At 35.0% G+C, this 21164-nt stretch overlaps 2 long non-coding RNA genes across 2 annotated transcripts; one reads left to right on the forward strand and one right to left on the reverse strand.

Annotated features, from left to right (window-relative positions):
* Nucleotides 1–11080: 11080 nt before the first annotated feature.
* LOC149075186 (uncharacterized) lies at nucleotides 11081–14273 on the reverse strand. Its single transcript, XR_016193966.1, has 2 exons — nucleotides 12852–14273; nucleotides 11081–11356 (listed from the first exon to the last, which is right to left on the reverse strand). It is a non-coding gene; the product is annotated as an uncharacterized LOC149075186 (long non-coding RNA).
* Nucleotides 14274–14763: 490 nt separating this feature from the next.
* LOC149075187 (uncharacterized) lies at nucleotides 14764–17965 on the forward strand. Its single transcript, XR_016193967.1, has 2 exons — nucleotides 14764–16194; nucleotides 17690–17965. It is a non-coding gene; the product is annotated as an uncharacterized LOC149075187 (long non-coding RNA).
* Nucleotides 17966–21164: the final 3199 nt, after the last annotated feature.

Here is a 21164-nt window from a genome sequence, read left to right on the forward strand (position 1 = left end):
AAGAAATAATTCCAGAATTGGCAAAAATTCAGAACTACTGAAAGAAATAATTATAGAATTTGTGAAATCAATAAGAGAAATAATTTCGTGATTTCTGATAGAAATAATTTCACAATCAACAAAAGTATAATTGCATAATTATTGAAAGATAAATGCAGTTGAATCCCGTTTTAACGAGTACCATTATAGCGAAAATCAACACTTTTTCTAATCCTCCAGATAAATTTACATAGGAACAATGTAAAATCCTGGAATTCCTTTATAGCGAAATTTCGTTATAACGAAATGATTTCTTTGGTCTCTTGGAGTTCGTTATAATGGGATTCGACTGTAATTTCAAGATATTTTGAGAAGGAAAATAACTTCAAAATTACCAAAATAAATAATTAAAGAATCATTTAAAGTGTTTTCAGATTAAAATTATTCTCGTAATTAATTAATTTACTCAGCAATTAATCAAACTTTTTTAGAATAAGTGAAAAATAATTTGAGAATTAATAAAAATTGATAATTAATAAAAAATAATTTCAGAACAAATAAAAGTCTTCAAATATTTTTCTCCCTCTAAAACCTAAAATTAAGGATTTAGAAACTGACAAGAAAAAAAAAAATCATTCTTATGCCATACTATCAGGTGCTGTAGCCAGAAATTCCTTTCGTGAGGGGACGACCAAAGCGACAGAATAGAATCAACTGTCATCCCGTACATATCGGTCATTTTCTTATATTGCTGGGAAAGGTGGATCCCAAGTCCCCACTAGGTTTTCGCTCCTGGGATCCAGTTTTTCCTCGATCCCGCGCCTAGAATTCAACCGGGAATTTCCCTGGAATCTGAACTCATTTCCCAGGACCCCGGAAGTGGAATAAGGTTGAAGCACATCACATTTCTGTACTGAATTTGACATGTCTAAAAAATTTTTATCACTATAGAAGCATGCATTTTATAAACTGTAATCATTGGCGTACGCAATGGGGGGGGGGGGGAGGTCTAACACCCCCCTCCCCCCGAGCCAAGATTATAGTGTTATTTTGCAGGGAAAAAATAAACCCCCCACTCTCAGAAGAAAAAAAACCTGAAACCCCTCCTCCAGAAAATTCTGCAAAATTCTTCCAAAAAAAAAAAAAATTTTTGAATACAATAATATTAATAGATAAATTATTAAATTAATGGAATACACGCCGTATATTCAACCCTTTAAGCGGAAGTAATAAAATATCTCGTCAATCTCTCGTCTCTAATTTTAGCGTTTACAAGACCAGACATTTTGTAAAGCTGATCTCTCAAAAACTTTTCAATTTATCTTATTATTTTTGTTAGGTTCGTCTAATTTTTTTAAATTCCCAAATTTTTAACTCCAAAAATAACTTGCAAAAAAATCCATTAATGTCCACTCGAATTGAGCTTTGGAGGGGGCAGAAAAGGAGCGCAAGGAATTTCTTAAAGAAAAAATACGAGTTACTAACTTTCAAAAAGCATTTAAATAGAACAAAAAAATAATTAAGAATTGTCCTGTGTCCCCAGGTTGAAACCTCTCAACCCGATCCTCGTGGAGGCCATGGTTTCGTTATTCCATATAATTCATTACTGTCATAATTCATCTATCTATGAGACAAAAAGAATCGCACAGGAACGGCGATAAAAGGTCCATGCCAGGGGCGTAGCCAGAAATTTCGTTCGCGGGGGGGACCACTTTCATTTCGGTGGGGGGACCAAAGTGACAGAACAATGGATTTGGCCATCTTTTTCCCTTTTTTTGGTAATTTTCTCACATTTCGGGGGGGACCAGACCCCCAAGTCCCCCCCCCCCCCGCTACGCCCTTGGTCCATGCTATATGCAGCTGGGTTACAATCAAGGACGAGTTGAAAAATTTGCCACACCATAGCTTCTAGTCTAACTTTTTGGTAAGTATTTATATGGTCCCCACATCCTGAAGCAGGGGCCCTCTTCTGGAATCTTTGGAACTGGAAAACTGGAATCTTTGGTGGGCCCCCATACAGAATTTATAGCATGGAAACAAAAAACAATGTTAATTATCTTGGGCCCCAGGATCACTGTCAGCCCTACGCTTGTGGGGGGGGGGGCAGGATTATTGGTGTTGCTGTAATGTAGAAACGAGTTTTTTCTTCATGTGGAAAATATACTGTATGTGATTTCAAAAAAAACAACCAGGGACCATTGACAACAGGCATCCCTCATTGTATGCTTATCAGCAGCTCTTTTCACTGAGTAAAAAAAGACCGACAAATTCAATTATTGTTAGTTGCATGTGCTCAGGGAAAACAGCCTGCAAAACCATCTGGAGTGTCTGGTGCCCGCGAGCTTCACACTGGACACACTGCTGTTTTTCTTTTCCTACAATTTCAACAACAGGACGCAAATCCCTGGGGGGAAGGATGAATACAAGAAATATCAGGAAGTAGATGACAATGGCATTCGGTTACGAATGCCTTTTTAGCCGAATACTGTTTTGTCATCCCCAGGGCTGATGAGCTAGTGCTAGACATTTTTAGATATGCAAGGTTTTCATCAATTGATAGGTTCCCGGGGAGGAGGAGAATGTTAGCTATTGGTAGTGTGTAAAAGAAGCGAAAAAATCACTCAAATTAATAGCGATTTAAATTTTTTTTTTCCCCGCAAACATACAAAAGCGCTTTCAGTGTACTATATGAGCTATTTTTAAATGATGTGGTAGAGGAATTTTAGGCACTAAAAATTGTCGAAATAGGCAAGCAAAAAGGCACTAAAAATGCCCAAAATAGGCACTAAAAAAAGCATTTATAATTTTTGGAAGGAAGAAAAATAATTAACAACAAAGATATTAAGGGTCCAAAAACTAGCTGAAAAATTGGTTGCACTTAATCCGCCCATTGTTTTAATTATAGATAATAATGCAGTTATTACAAACTAAGTTAAATTGATTTCAGGCCCAAAAAAAATGTTAGTAGATCCTCAGGATTAGGGTAATTCCTGGACCCCCCTCCCCTTTACTAGACGTGGAGCCGGTAGAGAAAATCTGTAGGGCTCCTTCGAGTTGCGAATAATTCTCATTTATTCGCTGTATTATTTGGAATAATCATTATCATTTTTGTAGTTGAAACATTGCTATCTCATTTTTTTTTACAAAAATAGAAAAAGTTTTTTTAAATATTACCACACATGAGGGTAAATACAGGCATAGGCGTTCGCAGTATTTTCCACCCTCTTTGCGTACGCCAATGAATACAGGGGCCCTGTGTGATCGTATCTGCCAAACGCCCCAGAGGGCCACTCTGGTCAATTTAATCGAATATTAAATGCTGTATGTATGCTTTATAAATAGCCATGGTTGTTTGCTGTGCATTTATGATACAAAAAATAAAATCAAAACACCATGTCTGCTCCTACTCCGCCTTGTGTGAGCCATGACGTCAATTCATGACCTCTTGGAACAGCCAGCTATGCACATACAACGCAGTCCAATGCCTGGCCGAGACATTCTGTAAAGCGTGCGGGAGAGAAACAAAAAATTCTAGTCCGGAAAAAAAACCCGGAGGATTCTTATGCAAAGCTATTTACTGTTTTAAAAGAAGCCAGATGGAATCCTCAGTCAGTGACTGTAGATTTTGAAATTGCACCAATAAAGGCTCTAGAGAGACTCTTCCCACTAACCAAAATTTTCGGATGCAATTTCCATTTCAACCAATGTCTATGGCGGCACGTACAGTCCTTAGGGCTGGTAAATTATTACAAGAGCAATGATGAAGTAAGATTACATGTGCGTATGTGTGCAGCATTAGCACATCTACCATTGGAAGATGTAAATAACGGGTGTTTATCCATCCAGGAAAACTCTCCTACATACCCGAAATTGCAAGAATTTCATGATTACTTTGTAAAAGAGTGATTCGAAAATTTGGTGTTGAAAACAATATTTGAAATTGTAATAAAAGAAAACACAGAACAAACAACGCCTTAGAAGGATGGCATGGCATAAGAGATTCAATTCCATTATGGGTAAACCAAATCCAAAGATCAGAATGATGATTCTGGGTATGAAAGAGGAATCTAAATACAGTGACTTCTACATCGAACAAAGGTGAATTTAGAGGGCAAAAAAGCTGCGCAAGGTACGCTAAACTGAACGGACGTATTTCACACATTCTGCTTAATTATGCAAGCACGAAAGATATCAAAAAATGTTTGGAGTCTCTAGCTTATATTGCAAAATTGGAGTAAACTTTTGCAACAGAAGTTTAGTATGTGTTTTAACATGTATAACCGGGAAATAAAAAAATATTCAAAGAAAAAATGATCACAATACTTCATAGCTAATTAGATTTTATTAACCATGTTTCTCTTTTCAACCGAAATATTCTTCATGCTTTTTCATTATAGCACAGAATTATTTTTGAATTAATAAATGCAAACAGGATTGCAGCATGGGCAAATGAATGGAGCATGACGTGTAGCGTTGATAAGTGCATGGTCGCTCATTTTGGTTCGAACAACCCACGGTTCTCTTACGAGTTGAATGGTGTCACTATCCCGGATGCAGCTAGGATCACCAATTTGGGAATTCTCATTGACGAGCGGCTTAGGTTTTCTGAACATTGTTCAGTGGTCAAAAAAGCGAATGCTTGGTCTCATTTTCAAAAAGGTCTCTTCGCGTTCTCCTAAAGTTATTCTTCCGCTTTTTCGAGGCTTAGTTCGTCCTGGACTGGAGTATGCTGTAAGGTTTTGAAGACCATACCTACAGAAGGGACATAGACTTGGTTGAAGGGGTGCAGAGAAGAGCTACGCGTGTCCTTGTTGGTACACAGGGCTTGAGTTATGAACATAGGCGTAAAGTTATTGAAAATGTTGGGGGGGGGGGGCTCAGGTCCTATACAACAAAACCTCATTTATACGACGCGCCGTATAAACGGGGTTTCAATCATGCCATCGCAACAGCGGGGTCAAAGCGTTGTATAAATGCAAAAATCGTATAACTGATAACTGAAACCTTATTGAAAATGAAACACCACCCCCCCCTCCTCTTCCGTAAAAATATCCCTACAGAAATCTCGAAATCAAAAATTAAAAACTATGTAAAACTATATAAAACTTGTAATTTAAAATCATATTTCATAAAATTAAAATCAAGAAAAATTTTATGACAAAAAAATTACTCAAAACACCGTGCTAAGATTGACATGCATTACTGTTTCTTAAATCTCAAACACTCTTATGATGTTTTTGATTAGTTTTGATAAAGATTTAAAATAAAAAAATGTGTTATTTAAAAGCTTAAACAAAAAATCGTGTTTTGTTGTTCGGTTTCTATATAAAAGCAAAAAGTCAACAAAGCATTGAGCTCAGCTCTTTTGAAAAAAATCAGTTTTTTCAGAAAGAACGTTAAATGCGGGTAAAATGGTTTTTCCACATTTAACGTTTCATTTTCCCAAAGTTTCCTCCGAGTTTTGAATTTGAATATCTCTGTGAATATTGCACTAAGAAAACATGGAATTTGTTTTTGGCATTAGGAGAGACAGGGCAACAACTTTCTAAATGGAAGTTATAGGACAGGGGATAGTACAAAAATTCAGATTTTTTATTTTGTGACACATTGTATTTTAGGTAGCGAGTCAAAATCGGACGGGACATATGCGGACAACATGGAAATAGGATCAAAATCGGACAAATTTTGCCGCGCCCTCGATGTTGGCGCTGTATCTCCCATTTGTTTCTCCAACCTGTTAAATGGCGACAAAATGGATACAACAAGAAACCGGGTCAAAATCGGACAAATTTTGCCGAGCCGGCGATGTTGGCGGTTTATCCCTAATTTTTCCACCCAGCTGCTAAGTGGCGATTTTCTCTTGGATGGACATTAAAAAGACATACAGAGAAACTTTTGATGAAATTTGAACAATGAAAGACATGAGTCGTCTACCAGTCGCCAGAACAAGTTAAGAAAAACCCGTCCTCTTTGAACCACTGACAAGTGATGGATTGCTACACGAAAAAAAAAAAAAAAAAACGCCGACATAACCAACACTATAATAATATATAGCTTCAGTAGAACTATTGTCATTATTATTACTAGGCTCGGCGCGGAGGTGATCATAAGTCCTTATCCCGAGGGATTTCTATCCTAGGAAGGGTCTCTACAACTAATCTCGCCTGAGAGTATTATCAGCACAGTGCGTGGACTACGGCATTGTCAAACCAAAGGAAGTTGATTGTTTCATAAGAGGGAAAATTAGTAAAATCATACATAAATTAATGAGCACTTATACGATCATATACATAAACGATATCGATTGATCGTACATGCAAGATATATCGTGGGAAAATAAAAATAACTACATCAACTGAACTAAATTTAATCAATAAAAATCACGGCAATTCACAGATGTCACACGTGGATAGAAATATGATAATATAGAAAACATGTGAACTAGTTCGACAGAAACATTAAAAAAAGATTTTATTCTAATGAAGTGATCTAAAACTATGCGCACACACACACTTATTCCGATTACAGTCAATCCCGTTTTTAACGTTCCCGCTTAGTACGACTTATTTCTGTGGTCTCAACTCTAAGTACAGTGGATCCCGCTTATAACATTTTTCAAAAAACCTGTCACAAAAACATTGTAGGCGGGGAAATGCTTTAAATGGAAAATCTTAGAGCGAATTAGTGAGTTGGAAACACCAGAATATGTCGTATTAAGCGGGAAAACTATATAAGCAGGATCGACTGTAATTCTCATTAAGATTTCCCATTTAAAGCGGTTCTCGCTTACAACGTTTTCCATGACAGTTTTTTGGAAAACGTTATAAGCGGGATCCACTGCATTATTTAATATTTATGCATTTGCATATAATAGGTAGTCTATTAAAAAATCTTTGAGTTGAGCATAATGAATCGAAATGATAGATATCAAGTAGATACATGCGATCTTCATGCTTAATTGATTCAGAATTGAAATTCTATTACTGTCTTATTAAGGAGGGACGAATAGTGATTTGAGCGAATAACCGAATACTCGGCGGCCGAGTATGCATTTTCTTAAAATTCAACACAATCATATATAAAACTGGTGTTTTTAATTGAAAATAAAATTATTTGTAATTTCAAATGATTGACAATGAATTTTAGTTATACTATTTATTATTTAAATAAATATTAAAAGATTTTTATTGCCAACATAATGACAATCAAATTTAAGGATGATGTGTTGTATTTCAATATTACTTATGGAATCAATTTTGTTTTCAACACTCGTTACCAGTTTCACGTCTTTAATCAAGAAAATGTCTCAGCCATTATTTACTCCCAACTATATAGTAATGTATCATAAAATTTACGACATATTTTCTTATTTTTCCTCCCTTTCCATGTTCTTTGTCTCATTCAGGAGCTCAATACGTATCTGGTCTAGGTACAACCTTCAGTTAGTGGAACTTGCGTAATTCATGCTAGCTTCCACCTTATTGAAGAAAAATATAAGCGTGACCATACGTCCCACGTTTGAATAAACTTATCCGTTTTGTGGTCCAGGATTTTTTATTGTTCTTGATTATGCTTGATAACTTGATCCACATTGCAGCTCTTATTGATGAACCATCATTAGTTACACTTGTCCGAAAATGGGTGAAGAGCACGAATAACTACATTTACTAAGAAATTTATTTCAAATGCTCCAGAGGAGTACGGACCGGAGGAGGAGGCCGGACACCCTTTGCTTATATTCAATCGTTCGAGAAAAATTACTGGGGTCACTGGTCGAAAATCTGGGGGTGAATGGCACCGAGACTACCTCAAATTACCAAGGACTAAGATCAGGAGTTTCGGAAGTGTTTTGAACCAGTAGGTACTCATCTTTGTTTTAAACAAATTAATTTGCTTTCTGATCGATTCTGCAGGTGTCGGATGCATGCCAAAAATTACCATTACCATGGGTGCTCAGAACCCACAGCACCGACTCGGATTATCCGAAAAACGATAGAAAACGACTCTGGGGGGGGGGGGGGGCTATATTGATTTAAAGGTAAATATAATAAAAAATGTTAAGAAAATACTACGTTTATCCTGGGTCACAAAGCTGGAGCCCCATCCGCGTTCTACTTGTGTAGCGGCATTTGAAACATGAGCAGTTAACGGCTATAAGGAACTTACTTCCATTTGATGAGATACTGTATAATAATTACATTAAAACAATTATTTTTCTAGTTTCTCTTCTTTGGACCTACCTATTCAGACACAATCTCCCCTGCTTTGTTATTAATTCAATAACTTAATTCGTTACAGATTAGGACTGCGAAGACCCATGAAATCTTTATAAGGGAGACTGACATGGTTTGCAGATATATGAATGCTATATTTTTTGTTTGATAGCACAGTAAATTAACTATAAAGATGCTTGTGAAAAATTTTAGCTAATTATTATAGGTACACGGAAGACCCCAGTTCAGGAGAAGACTCCTTCTGTCCCAGTCTAGTTCAAACGGGAACTGTAAGTACATTGTGTGTGCAGCGAATTCCATTCAGTAGTGTACGGAAGATTTTCTCATGAGTGCGGGGGAAGGGGAGTAAACTTTTTTTTCGTCGAAGGAGAATGATAGTTAACTTACAAAATAGGGTGGATAGATCTGTTGGTTTTACGTGGCAGTCTCGGTTTTTGTCCAATTCGGATCCCGCTTATAACGTTAGTAGGGGAAAAATGGGGTTTTCAGGACAATAGGCACTCCCCACTTACTCCCCACCAGGACAATAGGCACTCCCCACCAGGACAATAGGCACTCCCCACTTACTCCCCACCAGGACAATAGGCACTCCCCACTTACTCCCCACCAGGACAATAGGCAATCCCCACCTTACGAGGGGATGTCTTCCGCAGCCCTCCGCTAGATGGCGCTCACACGCGATAAGGGATGCCTCGATAAGAGGGATGACGCTTTACTGTTTTTTTTCCCTAAATTAAATTGTTTTATTGGGGGTCGTTCACAAAATAAAATTTTTTATGCCACGCCAGGGATCTTTCCTAAATTACATTTTTATTGGGAGTCATTATTAAATTAGAATTTTTTTATGTCTGGTTGTTCTTGAATTAAATTTTTTTGTCACACAACACTCCATCTTTCTTAAATTAAACTTTTTTATGTCAGTTTTCCAGTCAATAACGTCACCCTGTGTATACCGAAGCTAACAAGAAAGAGAGGGCTATGGCACTCGAAAGTCACGTGATCAACTGGGTTATACTTTTTCTCCCAATCATCCTAGAAAGTTAAAGCTAATGACGAAAATTAAAGTTTCCAACATCATTAAATTATCGCATGACGTCACATTTTCTAAGAGGGATCGTTCTTAAATTATCGTTTTCTCTAACTTACTTTTTTTTTTTTTCAAACAGGTTTGATGAGGGCTTAAATTATTTTTTAAAATAAAAAAATTATCGTGTTTAGCAAATACGATACCAAAGAACCTTTCCCAAATTAAATTTATTTTATGTCACATTTTCTGAGGAAGTTATTCTAAAAGGCATCGTCATTAGATTGTCGTTTGGAATTTTCTTTTCTATGCCAAGTGATGAGATTCTGTTCAAAGAGGGGTCATTCCTAAATCATAGTTTATATATATTTTTTTTCCTATCCCCATATTCAAATCTGACGTGATGCGATTTTCCACAAGCTCGTTTATAAATCAGCTAGTAAAAATGCATGTATAACAAGTTCTTAAGGAACAATTTATTTGAATATAGCACCACTTTATTTTCGTATACGTCCTTCCAAAATGATCGTTTTCCCTAATACACTCCGTAATGGGATTTTTTTTTCAAAGAGGGGTTGTATCGCTCGTAAAACTTTTTTTGTGAAATTTGTCACAACTCTGACGTCACATCCAATCAATTTCACATGCCCATGATTTCAGTTTTTCACAAGGGTCGTTCTTGAATTATCGTTTACACGTCATTAAATTATCGTTCGGGTAAACTTTTCATGCTCTGACATGTTTTTACAATCCTGTAACTTTTCTTGAAATATGAGTTCTTTTACCTAACTGAGAGAATTTTCCGAGCTGTAAAATAAAAGAGCTACCGCGCAAATGAATTACAAAGTCTTTTCTACAAATCAAGTTTTCATTTATTCAATATTTTAAATAATTTTCTTCAATCATGCATTTCAAATTTTCGTAATTAATCAAGCAATTTTCCGCGACGTTATGATTTTCCTACTGGAATTTTAGCGATGTCATGAAAGTCAAGACATGATCGTAATAGATGCAATATGTTATGTTATCATGCAACTGTAGGCATTCGTGCCCAACTGATAACCCATGGCGCATCCATGACGACTAAATATTTTTCCCCGCGAAATCATATCTTTTTTTTTTTTTTTTAACTTCCGACTATAGCATCGATAATGTAGAACTCGTGTTCATCACTTCAGATTGGTGTGTGTGTGTGTGTGTGTGTGTGTGTGTGTGTTTTTTCGCTAGCTTCTGTTATTTTTTTCAATGACATTCTCTCTAATGTTCTGGTTACAATAAAATAGTTTATGTTGGAAAAACTATAAATTGCGAAGGAAGGAGGAAAAGCTCCAATGCAATTCTTCCATCTACCGAGATATCACACTTAGTACGAGAAGAGGTTAAATAAATGTCGAACTAGCATAAAAAACTCTTGATCAGTATAGTTCATTCTTAATAGTCAACCAGCAGGCAGACTTTCTAGCTTTCATACAAAATAGTAATTTTTTACAGCATGCATTTGTTAATCTTAAAGAAACCCCCGCGACGTTTTAGTGGTCTCACAGTCAAATAGTGTGATAAGACAAAATATTTTATCCGAATTTATATGATTTCATGAAGTAACAAAACATTAAAGGTAATCTTTCAACGAAGAGTCGAGAATCACTTACCGAGGTGGATGCTCATTCATCGTTTATTGAGACTGCAAAAAAAAAAGTTAGCTTACATCGTTTAATACTAACTTCAACCTTTTACCTGCAAACTTGCGCATTTGTGAACATCGGGGAAAAAATAACAGCGATGAAGAAGATGCTATAGAAACAATAAAATCAAAAATGTAGTAATACCACAAGAGGCTATGAAATACTTTTAACATATATTTATTTTTATTGATTATTCTAGATAATTTCTTTGAATCGTATCATTTTCCACACAACTCAACATCATCATCACCATGATTCATTAGTGGATCTCCATTTGGATTTGCCCGCAAGTTTCCATCCGCAAGAAGTTCTGGGTACAACTGTGAATCTGATAATATCGGGGAAGTCGCCTCTGATGGTAAACTTGAGATGTCGATTAAAAGGACTTCATTGGCTGATTCACGATTACACACCCAATCTCGAACCCGTTGTTGAGTCTAAAAAATGAAACATTTGGGGAAAAAACCATTTAATTTAAAAAAAAATAGTTTAAGTATTAAATAATTTAAAGAATAATTTTGCTCTTTTCGAGTTTTCATACAAAAGATTTCAATTTTAGTGATGAGGATTATATAGACAACCGAAGAAAAGAACTTTTATTTATTTTTTGTTCCCCTATGAGATCACAAAACAGTTTATGAAACTATGACGGTGAAACTGAATAAATCATGCCGATCAAAAGGCGTGTTGCACTTCGATAGTATGTTTAAAATGTTGATACTAATAGGAAAACAAAAAAAATATTTTTTAGCATCGATTTTTATTTTTCTATTCAGCATAAAAATAGTTTAAACAAAATTAAGTGTCAGGAATATTATGTTTATTACAACTGACTACGTTCGAGAAACTTTTAAAAATAGAGCAGTCTATACAAAACGTATGATTTTAATCATAATTCACAGATATTTTTGAGCTATTACGCATTATTTCCTCGAAATTAGCTTATTTTTATACTTTCGCTGAACATTGTATACTGAAAAACATTGTATACTGAAAAACATTGTATACTATAAACATTGTATACTATAAACATTGTATACTATAAACATTGTATATAGTCATTTTTATACACTACGTGACTATACTAGTTGTCAATGCAATGAATATGCTAAATATTTTCTGAAATATGTTAGTTTTTATGAAACAATACATGAACTTTGACAGAAAAGAATTTCAATATTTTATATTTAAACAGTTGTAAAATGCAACTGAACATACAGCCAGTTCATTGCACAGTTAGTATCATCTGAAACCACGACTAAAAAAAATGTCATTAAAATATCGAACACACTTTTGAGGAAATGAGTTTTGCGCGCAGTGTAGTTACGAAAAACACGAATCTTCATGAAACACGTTTAAAAATTAGTTGAGATCTATACTCCGATTGAATTGACACAACTAGAATTTTTTTCAACACTTCACATGTATAAGAATAAAATAGTTACGTATTTCCATGAAAAAGAAAAGAATCGTCAATTTCCATGAAATTCGTCATTTGAAGATAGTCTGCAACCTTAAGTTCAGATCGAGAAACGCTCATAACGTTATATATATATCGATCGCTAATAAATGAGAGATGCACATCACACACGGTTCTTATTTTTACCTTTAAAACCAAAAACGATCCAAACTCTCTTGGATAATTTTCACCGCTTGATGGGTGTACATCATTCTTCACGCATATTTAAAATGCAGGTTTAACACTCCAATAAAGCCGAAACCACTGATAATTTTTTTTTATACTCTTCTAAATTTTTAAATTTTCATGGCAAGAAAGGACTGAAATTTTTCTAATCAGAGACTAATTCAACCTCAAGAGTCACAACAGGCGAAATGACCAAGACAGTCAAAATTAACAGGAAAACAATATAAAATAATTGTTTGATTTCACAATAAGAATCAATAAAACAGAATAATTTGAAAACTACTTACATCAATTTTCCTTTTTTTTTTCGTTGATGAATTTCCCTCCTCAGGAGACCTTTCCATAGATGACCGGGCATTTTCCCTTCCAAGGCATCACGCATCTCATGTAAGGATTCTATGCTCATTTCAAACTGAGTGAAGTCATTGAGTAAATCACACTCTTGCTGCATATTGTAAGAAAACCTAGAAAAATTCAGCTGAAATGTGAAGAAAATCGCTGTCACAGTGAGGTGAGTATCCCGACGTGCTCTTGGTATTTAAACTCTCTTATCAGTCAATGACGCATCATGACAAGTAACGCGAATAAAAGAATGAATACGGAAAGCCGTGACGTGGACTACAACATAATTTCAATTAGCAACTTCTTATCAAAAATATACTTCGAATCAATTTCACTCTGTCTTTTGAAAATATCACTATCTTCTAAATCCGTAATTGAAATAATTCAACCTCTCATAAGAAAGTCGCAACCAGACATGAAAAAAAGTTCTTTCGACTCCATTCTTGAATTGCCATATGAAGTAGTTGCATATCACCCGACACATGCGAGAACACTATGTATCGATCACATATTCAGAGACCCTCGCGAAGAATGGTAATGAAAATTTTAACAACTTTGAAGCTCCACGTGAAGAAAATCCCTCTTACTTACGTCACTCAGATCACTGTATAGACTTTTTTTTTCTTCACATCTCTGTCTCTACACTCCACAAGCCAATATAGCGCATTTTTTTTAAATTAATTATTTTTTTTTCTGTTTGAAACTATAAAAAAATTTAAAAAAAATGGTTAAACTCTTTCCCAGATCTAGTTCTTACATTTTAACCACTCCCAAAACGCTAAAACTTTAGCTAAAGCACAATGGCTCAGCTGCTTTGGGTGACATGAACATGAAACCAGACGAAACATTCATCAGGGAATCTAATAGTATATAGGATCGAAGACCGAAGTTTTCGCTTTTTCTTCGCCCTTCACGAAAATCGTGTGATAATTTTCATCTATCCGGGTTAACGTCTGCTACAACCATCTCGTACGGGTTAAAATCCAAATACCACACAAGGTTGTGATGTTTCCACACACCCATGAAACCTGGGAGAATTCTCCATCACTTAAAACGTGAACACTAAATGGCGCTTTATAAATGCTATGATATGTCTCATCTGTTTCCAAGTTAAAGAAACTTAATTCCTTAATAATAAATTCTCGCGAACTCAACCTATAACCCTAGTCATCTAACACGCATGTCATAGCAAACAGGAAGAAATTTACTTACTCATAGAGTGTAGCGACAGAGATGGGAAATCTAAGTGCACTAGCTGGAATCAAACGAAAGAAATGAGGTGATTACAGTTTATCAGACACCAGTTCAAATAAACTTAGATTAGACCAAGTTGAGGATTTCAGCTCGTATAGAATTATGCTAAAATATCAAAGTTCAACTAAATTTGGGGGGGGGGGGGTGATGTGTTACGCCGCGATTGCAGCCGCAGCTAACATGGCAACCTAAATGGCTCAGAATAGAGGCACTAGTGAGTCACTTGAGTGTTTGCCCATCCTTACGCCTCTTCTTTGATTCACATACCAATGTGTGTGATAATCAAGTGAAACCAACAGCTCCATAATATGCAACCCATGTTCATGAAGTGAGGGGTGCTAAACCGCGAGATACTTTTAAATAGTCAAAAGTGGGTGATAGCGGTTTAGCACCCCTCACTTCATGAACATGGGTTGCATATTATGGAGCTGTTGGTTTCACTTGATTATCACACACATTGGTATGTGAATCAAAGAAGAGGCGTAAGGATGGGCAAACACTCAAGTGACTCACTAGTGCCTCTATTCTGAGCCATTTAGGTTGCCATGTTAGCTGCGGCTGCAATCGCGGCGTAACACATCACCCCCCCCCCCAAATTTAGTTGAACTTTGATATTTTAGCATAATTCTATACGAGCTGAAATCCTCAACTTGGTCTAATCTAAGTTTATTTGAACTGGTGTCTGATAAACTGTAATCACCTCATTTCTTTCGTTTGATTCCAGCTAGTGCACTTAGATTTCCCATCTCTGTCGCTACACTCTATGAGTAAGTAAATTTCTTCCTGTTTGCTATGACATGCGTGTTAGATGACTAGGGTTATAGGTTGAGTTCGCGAGAATTTATTATTAAGGAATTAAGTTTCTTTAACTTGGAAACAGATGAGACATATCATAGCATTTATAAAGCGCCATTTAGTGTTCACGTTTTAAGTGATGGAGAATTCTCCCAGGTTTCATGGGTGTGTGGAAACATCACAACCTTGTGTGGTATTTGGATTTTAACCCGTACGAGATGGTTGTAGCAGACGTTAACCCGGATAGATGAAAATTATCACACGATTTTCGTGAAGGGCGAAGAAAAAGCGAAAACTTCGGTCTTCGATCCTATATACTATTAGATTCCCTGATGAATGTTTCGTCTGGTTTCATGTTCATGTCACCCAAAGCAGCTGAGCCATTGTGCTTTAGCTAAAGTTTTAGCGTTTTGGGAGTGGTTAAAATGTAAGAACTAGATCTGGGAAAGAGTTTAACCATTTTTTTTAAATTTTTTTATAGTTTCAAACAGAAAAAAAAATAATTAATTTAAAAAAAATGCGCTATATTGGCTTGTGGAGTGTAGAGACAGAGATGTGAAGAAAAAAAAAGTCTATACAGTGATCTGAGTGACGTAAGTAAGAGGGATTTTCTTCACGTGGAGCTTCAAAGTTGTTAAAATTTTCATTACCATTCTTCGCGAGGGTCTCTGAATATGTGATCGATACATAGTGTTCTCGCATGTGTCGGGTGATATGCAACTACTTCATATGGCAATTCAAGAATGGAGTCGAAAGAACTTTTTTTCATGTCTGGTTGCGACTTTCTTATGAGAGGTTGAATTATTTCAATTACGGATTTAGAAGATAGTGATATTTTCAAAAGACAGAGTGAAATTGATTCGAAGTATATTTTTGATAAGAAGTTGCTAATTGAAATTATGTTGTAGTCCACGTCACGGCTTTCCGTATTCATTCTTTTATTCGCGTTACTTGTCATGATGCGTCATTGACTGATAAGAGAGTTTAAATACCAAGAGCACGTCGGGATACTCACCTCACTGTGACAGCGATTTTCTTCACATTTCAGCTGAATTTTTCTAGGTTTTCTTACAATATGCAGCAAGAGTGTGATTTACTCAATGACTTCACTCAGTTTGAAATGAGCATAGAATCCTTACATGAGATGCGTGATGCCTTGGAAGGGAAAATGCCCGGTCATCTATGGAAAGGTCTCCTGAGGAGGGAAATTCATCAACGAAAAAAAAAAGGAAAATTGATGTAAGTAGTTTTCAAATTATTCTGTTTTATTGATTCTTATTGTGAAATCAAACAATTATTTTATATTGTTTTCCTGTTAATTTTGACTGTCTTGGTCATTTCGCCTGTTGTGACTCTTGAGGTTGAATTAGTCTCTGATTAGAAAAATTTCAGTCCTTTCTTGCCATGAAAATTTAAAAATTTAGAAGAGTATAAAAAAAAATTATCAGTGGTTTCGGCTTTATTGGAGTGTTAAACCTGCATTTTAAATATGCGTGAAGAATGATGTACACCCATCAAGCGGTGAAAATTATCCAAGAGAGTTTGGATCGTTTTTGGTTTTAAAGGTAAAAATAAGAACCGTGTGTGATGTGCATCTCTCATTTATTAGCGATCGATATATATATAACGTTATGAGCGTTTCTCGATCTGAACTTAAGGTTGCAGACTATCTTCAAATGACGAATTTCATGGAAATTGACGATTCTTTTCTTTTTCATGGAAATACGTAACTATTTTATTCTTATACATGTGAAGTGTTGAAAAAAATTCTAGTTGTGTCAATTCAATCGGAGTATAGATCTCAACTAATTTTTAAACGTGTTTCATGAAGATTCGTGTTTTTCGTAACTACACTGCGCGCAAAACTCATTTCCTCAAAAGTGTGTTCGATATTTTAATGACATTTTTTTTAGTCGTGGTTTCAGATGATACTAACTGTGCAATGAACTGGCTGTATGTTCAGTTGCATTTTACAACTGTTTAAATATAAAATATTGAAATTCTTTTCTGTCAAAGTTCATGTATTGTTTCATAAAAACTAACATATTTCAGAAAATATTTAGCATATTCATTGCATTGACAACTAGTATAGTCACGTAGTGTATAAAAATGACTATATACAATGTTTATAGTATACAATGTTTATAGTATACAATGTTTATAGTATACAATGTTTTTCAGTATACAATGTTTTTCAGTATACAATGTTCAGCGAAAGTATAAAAATAAGCTAATTTCGAGGAAATAATGCGTAATAGCTCAAAAATATCTGTGAATTATGATTAAAATCATACGTTTTGTATAGACTGCTCTATTTTTAAAAGTTTCTCGAACGTAGTCAGTTGTAATAAACATAATATTCCTGACACTTAATTTTGTTTAAACTATTTTTATGCTGAATAGAAAAATAAAAATCGATGCTAAAAAATATTTTTTTTGTTTTCCTATTAGTATCAACATTTTAAACATACTATCGAAGTGCAACACGCCTTTTGATCGGCATGATTTATTCAGTTTCACCGTCATAGTTTCATAAACTGTTTTGTGATCTCATAGGGGAACAAAAAATAAATAAAAGTTCTTTTCTTCGGTTGTCTATATAATCCTCATCACTAAAATTGAAATCTTTTGTATGAAAACTCGAAAAGAGCAAAATTATTCTTTAAATTATTTAATACTTAAACTATTTTTTTTTAAATTAAATGGTTTTTTCCCCAAATGTTTCATTTTTTAGACTCAACAACGGGTTCGAGATTGGGTGTGTAATCGTGAATCAGCCAATGAAGTCCTTTTAATCGACATCTCAAGTTTACCATCAGAGGCGACTTCCCCGATATTATCAGATTCACAGTTGTACCCAGAACTTCTTGCGGATGGAAACTTGCGGGCAAATCCAAATGGAGATCCACTAATGAATCATGGTGATGATGATGTTGAGTTGTGTGGAAAATGATACGATTCAAAGAAATTATCTAGAATAATCAATAAAAATAAATATATGTTAAAAGTATTTCATAGCCTCTTGTGGTATTACTACATTTTTGATTTTATTGTTTCTATAGCATCTTCTTCATCGCTGTTATTTTTTCCCCGATGTTCACAAATGCGCAAGTTTGCAGGTAAAAGGTTGAAGTTAGTATTAAACGATGTAAGCTAACTTTTTTTTTTGCAGTCTCAATAAACGATGAATGAGCATCCACCTCGGTAAGTGATTCTCGACTCTTCGTTGAAAGATTACCTTTAATGTTTTGTTACTTCATGAAATCATATAAATTCGGATAAAATATTTTGTCTTATCACACTATTTGACTGTGAGACCACTAAAACGTCGCGGGGGTTTCTTTAAGATTAACAAATGCATGCTGTAAAAAATTACTATTTTGTATGAAAGCTAGAAAGTCTGCCTGCTGGTTGACTATTAAGAATGAACTATACTGATCAAGAGTTTTTTATGCTAGTTCGACATTTATTTAACCTCTTCTCGTACTAAGTGTGATATCTCGGTAGATGGAAGAATTGCATTGGAGCTTTTCCTCCTTCCTTCGCAATTTATAGTTTTTCCAACATAAACTATTTTATTGTAACCAGAACATTAGAGAGAATGTCATTGAAAAAAATAACAGAAGCTAGCGAAAAAACACACACACACACACACACACACACACACACACCAATCTGAAGTGATGAACACGAGTTCTACATTATCGATGCTATAGTCGGAAGTTAAAAAAAAAAAAAAAAAGATATGATTTCGCGGGGAAAAATATTTAGTCGTCATGGATGCGCCATGGGTTATCAGTTGGGCACGAATGCCTACAGTTGCATGATAACATAACATATTGCATCTATTACGATCATGTCTTGACTTTCATGACATCGCTAAAATTCCAGTAGGAAAATCATAACGTCGCGGAAAATTGCTTGATTAATTACGAAAATTTGAAATGCATGATTGAAGAAAATTATTTAAAATATTGAATAAATGAAAACTTGATTTGTAGAAAAGACTTTGTAATTCATTTGCGCGGTAGCTCTTTTATTTTACAGCTCGGAAAATTCTCTCAGTTAGGTAAAAGAACTCATATTTCAAGAAAAGTTACAGGATTGTAAAAACATGTCAGAGCATGAAAAGTTTACCCGAACGATAATTTAATGACGTGTAAACGATAATTCAAGAACGACCCTTGTGAAAAACTGAAATCATGGGCATGTGAAATTGATTGGATGTGACGTCAGAGTTGTGACAAATTTCACAAAAAAAGTTTTACGAGCGATACAACCCCTCTTTGAAAAAAAAATCCCATTACGGAGTGTATTAGGGAAAACGATCATTTTGGAAGGACGTATACGAAAATAAAGTGGTGCTATATTCAAATAAATTGTTCCTTAAGAACTTGTTATACATGCATTTTTACTAGCTGATTTATAAACGAGCTTGTGGAAAATCGCATCACGTCAGATTTGAATATGGGGATAGGAAAAAAAATATATATAAACTATGATTTAGGAATGACCCCTCTTTGAACAGAATCTCATCACTTGGCATAGAAAAGAAAATTCCAAACGACAATCTAATGACGATGCCTTTTAGAATAACTTCCTCAGAAAATGTGACATAAAATAAATTTAATTTGGGAAAGGTTCTTTGGTATCGTATTTGCTAAACACGATAATTTTTTTATTTTAAAAAATAATTTAAGCCCTCATCAAACCTGTTTGAAAAAAAAAAAAAGTAAGTTAGAGAAAACGATAATTTAAGAACGATCCCTCTTAGAAAATGTGACGTCATGCGATAATTTAATGATGTTGGAAACTTTAATTTTCGTCATTAGCTTTAACTTTCTAGGATGATTGGGAGAAAAAGTATAACCCAGTTGATCACGTGACTTTCGAGTGCCATAGCCCTCTCTTTCTTGTTAGCTTCGGTATACACAGGGTGACGTTATTGACTGGAAAACTGACATAAAAAAGTTTAATTTAAGAAAGATGGAGTGTTGTGTGACAAAAAAATTTAATTCAAGAACAACCAGACATAAAAAAATTCTAATTTAATAATGACTCCCAATAAAAATGTAATTTAGGAAAGATCCCTGGCGTGGCATAAAAAATTTTATTTTGTGAACGACCCCCAATAAAACAATTTAATTTAGGGAAAAAAAACAGTAAAGCGTCATCCCTCTTATCGAGGCATCCCTTATCGCGTGTGAGCGCCATCTAGCGGAGGGCTGCGGAAGACATCCCCTCGTAAGGTGGGGATTGCCTATTGTCCTGGTGGGGAGTAAGTGGGGAGTGCCTATTGTCCTGGTGGGGAGTAAGTGGGGAGTGCCTATTGTCCTGAAAACCCCATTTTTCCCCTACTAACGTTTTTGAAAAAAAGTCATAAAGAACTTTGAATAATGAATAAAAAAAATAATAATAAAATAAATAGAAACGAATTCCCTCAGAGAGAGAGAAAGTCAGACTGGGGCAGAGACAGGGAATGTCTAATTTCGTTAGAAGTGTTAAAATATCCTCTATAACACTGCTCAAAACAAAAAAAAATCGGTTTACCAAAGAAACTTCAATGGTTTTAGGGTAAAGGTTTTAGGTTTTAGTAGGCTGCTGATTCCAAAACTGGTGTTGGTTTTGACGAAATGTGTGTGACTCTAGTTTTGAGATAATACATATTCTCAACATTCCAATGCAGTCTGTAATCACTATTTTTTGCGGCAGATTTTTACTTTTGTGTTTTTTTATTTATTTTCCTAACTTATTCTCAATATTATTGCGTTCATATCATCATTAAGGAAGCGTAATTTTCATATTTACGGAATAAATGCGAATATATCGAATAAATGCGATAAAAGTGAAATTAGCCGATGTAGATGAGTAAATACGAAAATTTTGATTTTTATAACTTTTCCTCAAAATTTCGAGAATTTACAATTTTAAGCGAAAATAGGTTGTGATTTTGCTGAGCAAAATGCTTTTGAATTCTAACTCGTGAATTAAGAGTTCAGTTGCCTTCCGTTTCTGAGTTCTGTCCGAAAATTATGGATCTTATTGACTATTTATAGAAGGACCAAACTATATATCCATTCGCGCATGTTTTGCGCATCAAGTTAATTTTCTCATGAACGCAAAAGTCAGAGCCATTTTTTTCGAAAAGACAGAAAAAAGTTTCACAGCAGCAGAAGAGTTTAAATACATTTATTTTACACGATATTCGA

Source organism: Pholcus phalangioides, unplaced genomic scaffold, assembly GCF_987345545.1.
Source record: "Pholcus phalangioides strain wild (caught in Gottingen) unplaced genomic scaffold, Ppha-v1.0 ptg000015l_1, whole genome shotgun sequence".
NCBI classification, from domain to species: domain Eukaryota; kingdom Metazoa; phylum Arthropoda; class Arachnida; order Araneae; family Pholcidae; genus Pholcus; species Pholcus phalangioides.